This window comes from Triticum aestivum, chromosome 1B, assembly GCF_018294505.1.
Source record: "Triticum aestivum cultivar Chinese Spring chromosome 1B, IWGSC CS RefSeq v2.1, whole genome shotgun sequence".
NCBI lineage: Eukaryota > Viridiplantae > Streptophyta > Magnoliopsida > Poales > Poaceae > Triticum > Triticum aestivum.
In genome coordinates, this window is record NC_057795.1 from 520,949,769 (window position 1) to 520,956,247 (window position 6,479).

Below are 6,479 nucleotides of genomic sequence, written 5' to 3' on the forward strand. Positions count from 1 at the left end.
CTCCCCGAGGTCCTTATCCACCCCAGGTCATGAGGAAGCCACGGAAGGAGGAGATCAGCTGCGCGTCACCAGCCGAAGAAGGAGGAGAGGCGCGGATGCTAGCCAAGGAGGCAGATCGGCTTGCCTCTACTGCACCGTGAGCACAGCCGCTGCCTCTGCACCTGATGCGACCCCCCATTGACAAGAGCAGGGCAGCGGATTGGAACGAGGGTGCTTGCATGGCCACGCCACCGCTACCGCCTGGAGTCGCCTTGGGCGCCGCCTTGGGCGCCGCCTTGGGCGCCGCCTCGAGTGACCTCCATCGCCGCCCCGAGTCAACTCCACCACTGCCGCCAGGAATCCCGTCTTCGGCGAGGTAACTTCCTCTGAATCACTGCTCTTCCTGGTCTTCTTGACCTGCTTATTACATGTGTGATGTGTGCGTGCTTGCTGTTGCTGTGCTGCGTGTGTGCTTGCTTGTTGCCGGTGCTTTGTCTGGGTGTTGGGCTGCTGATGGCCTGATGTTGGCTTTGCTGTAATATTTGTATAATGCTTGTATCTTCTATGAAGCTACAAAGCTATGCTTTGTTGTATACTGACTTTGTTGCTTGTTGCGGTTGACCTGCTGATGTTGCTACTGTGCTGGCCAAGGAGTGAGTCAAGTGACATACAGACACAAGAAATATTCGGTTATGAGGATTGAAGAAATTAATGATCATTCAATCATTGAGGATTTGAGAAGAGGTATCAATGCTCCAGTAGAGGTGTTATTGAAGTTGTGGCTGTCAATAGTCCTTTTATTGATGCTAAGTACATGGTAAGGAAATAAGGCTATAAGATTTGCATATTTTTTGCTATGAGAACTTCTGCAACTGAAACTCAAAGTTTAGGTGTTGAACTCATAGTTTTGAAGTAGTTAGTTTTGTACTACTTTGTATCAAAATTGCATCAGACCATGTTGCACTGTATTTCGAGCATAGAAAAATTACTTAACACCTAATTTTGCGCAATTGGGTTCCTACTTTTTTGTTATTAGGTGCAATGACAAAAAACATCCAGTGGGATGTTCTACTGCATCGGAATTTGACAAATTTAATTCTGCCATTATATTCTTTCCTTTACTGCTCAAGTTAACACCCCTCCTCCCATTTGTTGGCCCATATGTTCAAGTATGAATCCTATCATGGCCCCTTTAAAGGATCCATTAAGATCGTGGACGATTCAGTATTGGAGATTAATGCGCAAGATCACAACCACGGGCGAAAGGTAAATATGCCAGGGTTAGCTAATTGTTTGCCATATTAGTGCGGTTGATATATATGTCATGGTTTCTAAATATGCATGGCATGTTGGCCCATATTAGTGCTGTTGAGAGGGAGGAGGAGGGAGGAGTGCGTGGCTGTGGATCAGGTCTAGGGTTGGTGCAGTTCTGTCCAATGGGCTCCTCCCTTCAGCTTCAGGCAAGCCACGGGACGCGCGTCGCGTGATGAAAGGTTCACCCAACCTAAGATGACCCGCTGCAGACCCAGCCAATGCAAGCGTGAGATGAGCCCACTTGTCATTGGGCAGTAAAATGACTGTGATGTCAAAATTGAATTTGACTGCTGTGAAAATCCAATGGCTCAGGCGCGCTAGAAGGCAGATCGGACGGCCAACGTATGTGTATGACATTAACTGATTCATTATGATTTTCAGGGGTATATGAACCACAAATGATGATATGCTTGGTTATTGGAACATGAAAGGAGTGCGACTCAACAGGAAGGTGTACCGTGGGGAGCCGCAACATGGCATGGCCTCACTAGCCAATTAGGTCGCCTCTCTCTTTGCCTATTGCTTCCTCTGGAACACTGATTTTGTTTGACTTATGAAGGCACATTCATCCTACAAGTACAATCATGATTAAGAGTTAGAGCGTCCCCGCACATCAGTTTGCTTTCTTACATTGATTATTTTTTTATGCATTATATCATTCACCTTATCACATAATAGTTTGGTAAAAAAAGAGTGAACTCACTCCTGAGTTTGCACTAATTATATATTTATGGCATCATTAATAATTTGCATTTGCATTTTCTGATGAATTCATCGAGTTCCTTTCTCAATATGCTTAGATGATTTTTTGTCAGAAATTTTTTGTGGCAACAGAAGTAATGGTTGATTCGTTTAGCCTTTGTTTCGGTTTCATATGTATATATTTCACTGGCCTAGCTATCAACGTTGTATGTCAGTATTTCATGCTTTTTTCTTTGGGATAATTATGCCTAGCTAAAAACAGAGAGGAGTCAAGTACATGCCTACTACTGCTCTTTTTGCTTCCTAAAGTGTTCCTTCAACTAATCCAGTAACCTGACATTGCTTTGTGTTTAACTAATATCATTCTTATCGCAGCGAGCAAATATTGTTCAGTTAGCCTCCTTATCATAGAAATGGTAACTGAATGCGTGTCCTCTTTTTATCACCTCTGAATTTAAGGAATATATTTGCTAATATATCAATGCTCATTGGTGCCATGACTGGTTCTTAAGTGCATGCTTGGAAGCTTAAATCTATCATTAAACTGTGAAATAGTGTTGTAAGAGACACTTCTATAAGCAAAGGTATGTGCCTGCATTTAGACCTTAATTATCCCTTGCTTAGTATTGTTTGGTTCGTGTTATTCATGCTACAATGATTTTCTTCACTCTGTTAATCTTATAGTAACTAGACGACGCAGTACATGGCAGCAGTATACTTTTGGTGTAGGAATTAACAATGACATGCTTCATGTTCTGTGTGCCTTGACTCTGGCTCTATGCTTATTAATCAACTTAGCGAGCTTTAGGACTTCGAAAGTTGTCATTTTGAGGAGCATGATTTCCTATGTTTTTGGTCAAGATGGCACACATGAAAAGTTTGTCAAGAATGTACCAAATCATATACGTATGTCTCTTTCCACTTCTGCATTTATGGCTGCAAATTGTATTCTCAGATTCTAGACTGGGTGTATATAAACATATATTCTGCACACTGAATTCTTCTCTTTAATACATCACAGATAAAACAAATATTTCACTAGCAGTCCAGCAGGGGAGGACGTTGATGAATCCTGCATGAATTGTTTATTTTTATGCTTTAGTTGTTGATGTTCATAAAGTGATGACAGGTGGCTTCATTTATGTTTGTTTATACAAAACAAACACCACCAAGATCCGAATTAATCCGTGCATTCAAGCTATGAGTCAAAAATACATCACGTATTGGTTGAGTGTAATTGGAACAATGAAGCAGATTGCATGCTTGCTTGAGTTCACCTGCTTTTTGGTGGACTATATATCCAAGTATTTCTTACAAAGTATTTAAAAATAAAGGGGCAAAAGATGTTATAATTCAGAACCAAACTTAGAATGACCCAAGGCTGTTATCATCAGAATTTGACAGTGTTGTGCCAAAAAATAACTCTGAGTAAACAAAGAACATTCTGGTTCCTTTCCGGCTTGCTATTCATGACTGATCTTTTAAATTAATTGTTGTTCTTTTACAAAATTGAGAGCTCTTTTTTGTAAGTGTACTTTATATGTTGGTGACTGGATTTTTAAATTAATTGTCGTTCTTTTACGAAATTGAGCATAAAGAAAAAGTAAAAATAAAAAATGTTTAGCTAAATAGGCAAAGCTGCTGAAGTTTACTTGCTGTAGACCTTTGATGGGCCATGCTTTTTGCTGCTTTCTGCATTCCTGGACTATAGGAACCTTGTGGAGGTGCTCCTCTATTTTCCTGTTGCTTTCTCTGTCACTCGCATTTAAATTTGCCACTATACTGGTTTTCAAACATGACATGTATAGATCCAAGGATGAAGAGAAGAAGAAGAGTTGGGATTGTGTATTTGCAATTGTGCATGCTATACGTGTCTGCATTTAATTTTTTTTCTTGGAACTATTGGCATGTAGAGGAGGCTGCGCTTTATTTGCTGGTGTGTTAGGCACATAAGAAACTGGTTTTGCCTTTTTCACAAACCAAGTTAGGGCTAGCTTCTGATGTGTATGGTCCCAGCTCCATTTTTATTGTCAAAAAAAATTAAGTACAATGTTAAATGTGTTGGTTCACATGCCAATTCTTCATGTTCTTTAGGCCTTGATCTTACTATCCTATCTGAATATTCCTTTTATTGGCAATCACAGGTTTATATGATTGGCAGGGATGGAACAATGAGAGGAGCAGTGGCGATATTCAAAGATTTTAAACAGTGTGGTTTGATGATATCCATTACAGGGATCTCAAAAAACTTGGACAACGACATCAACATCATAGACAAGGCTTTTGGGTTTCAAACTGCAGTGGAGAATGCTCAGTAGGCAATCGATGTGACACATGTGGGGTTGTGAATATTGTGGATGGCATTGGTCTTGTCAAACTTATGGGAAGGAGCACGGGCCGCATTACTCTTCATGCCACCCTGAGCAACCTGAGATGTTGACTGATGTTTGAATCCTGAGATCGATTTCCATGTTGAAGGGAAGGGGCATGCTGTCGTAGTTGTTGCTCAAGGCGCTGGTCAGGAGTTGATTCCCCAGATTGATGACCAGAAGCGAGAGCAGGATGAGTCTAGCAACATGTTGTTCCTTAGCGTTGGCCTTCCTTCTATAAAGTTTACATGCAATTCACCTGCATGGTTAAAAAAGCTACTATACTAATTTAAATGTTCTGTTTCTTTGAAGATTACTCATTTCTCTTACCGTTGTTGTATCGAAACAATTGTATTTTGGCCGCTTGCGCTCATTTTATAGGAGATTGAGATGTGGGACAAGCTACTACCAAATATTTGGTTCCCATCAAATCGTTTATTTGCCAATAAAGTAAAGGTTCCTTTTTGTAAACACATGAAAGGACAACACTGCATAAGGGAGTTTCCCCTTTGGAAAGGTTATTGTTTGCTAATGTGATTAAACGTAGGAAATTTATATACCTATCATATGACAGTTTCTCAAGCTAAAGTCTTATGTGACATGTAATATCTGGACTCTGTTAGTGGTAATAATTTTTCACATTGTAAAAGGCCATGTTGCACAAGGTAGGTGTTTTGGGTTTTAATTCAGGGATGTGACACCAATTATGGGTTTGAACTCCAAATGTGTTTGAACATAATTAAGTAAAGGAAGATATCACGGCACATCTTCGTGGTAAAGTTGTATGTCATATACCTTGCGCCAAATGTGTTTGAACATAATTAAGTAAAGGAAGATATCACAGCACATCTTCGTGGTAAAGTTGTATGTCATATACCTTGCGCCATTTGGCTCTATGCATGCTACCTTGGTTGCTCAAAGCTACTTCTACTAGCAAAGTCAAATATTTTCAAAACACTTTGGGCTTGACATGGTCTTTGCGCTTGCTCAAACATAAAGATATTGAAAAAATGCAAATATTTTTAACGAGCCCGTGGTATCAAAATGGACCCCGCGCCATTTGGCTCAGAGATAAATTAAAATATGTGTACATCTCATTATAGACAATAGTCCTCATTCCTTTTTTTATTAAAGGGGGTAAATTTGGTCATCATATGTCCTTGCCCACAACTGAACCAACTAAAACATGAATTTCGTTTTCAACGCGCAAATGGATTCAACAGATCTGTGTGTCATTTGTCCTTGCAAAATGTTAACTTTTTTTATCGACAACATGATTTTAGCGGGTCTCTGCTGGATGGAAAGTAAATCCATGCATGTAGACAAATCCGAAATCAAAAGAGGTAAGAAATCGCACCGGTCAGCGGCTGAGGAAACGCCTCTGTTACCCAGATGAGGAACCGAGAAAGAAAAGAAGGGGATTAATAGTCTCCGCTGGATCCGCCCCCTGCCGCTTGAACCGAGAAAGAAAGGAAGGGGATAGACAGTCTCTGCTGGATCCGCCCCCTGCCGCTTCATATTTAGCTCCTCACGGGCCACAGACATCGCTCTACGTGGGCTAGGCTAAATAACATATGGGCTATCCTAATACCTCCTGATCCCTATATCTCCATATATGCTCAACAAAGACATGTTTTTTTCTTAGGTTTCTTATATTTTTTCCTTTTTTGCAGGAAAAAGATGCAGGGTCAGGTTTCTCATCATGATAGCCATGTTTTCAAACTAGGCCTGTTCATATCACACAAATATTTTCTTTTTCCAAACCCATTGCTAAAAAATACAACCATGCCAACTTTGCTCTCTCATCATAGTGGCCATATTTTCAAACTAAACATATTCATATCCTGCAAAGTTTCCCTTTCCCAGACTATTATTTAACAACGTAATAAACATGTTTAAAAAATAGCATGATTTAGTTGAAGGTTCTTGCAGCATGAAACTATTTTCATCGACAACATGTCTTCAGCAGGTCTCTGCGCCATTTGGCGCAATGGGTCAACTAGTACTTCATAAATTATAGATACGTTGGAGACGTATCAGCATCCCCAAGGTTAATTCCTGCTTGTCCTCGAGTAGGTAAATGATAAAAGAAATAATTTATGAAGTGTGAATGCT

The 6,479-nt window shown here is 40.3% G+C and overlaps 1 long non-coding RNA gene across 3 annotated transcripts; it reads left to right on the forward strand.

Annotated features, from left to right (window-relative positions):
• Positions 1-274: 274 nt before the first annotated feature.
• On the forward strand, positions 275-4,838 carry LOC123136174 (uncharacterized). 3 transcript variants are annotated; one of them, XR_006466641.1, is made up of 4 exons: positions 275-355; positions 631-796; positions 1,016-1,792; positions 2,508-4,838. It is a non-coding gene; the product is annotated as an uncharacterized lncRNA (long non-coding RNA). The 3 variants fall into 3 exon arrangements; XR_006466646.1 differs by lacking the exon at positions 275-355 and having other exon boundaries at positions 362-796; positions 1,150-1,792; XR_006466631.1 differs by lacking the exon at positions 275-355 and having other exon boundaries at positions 362-796; positions 2,508-4,837.
• The last annotated feature ends 1,641 nt before the right edge of the window (positions 4,839-6,479 follow it).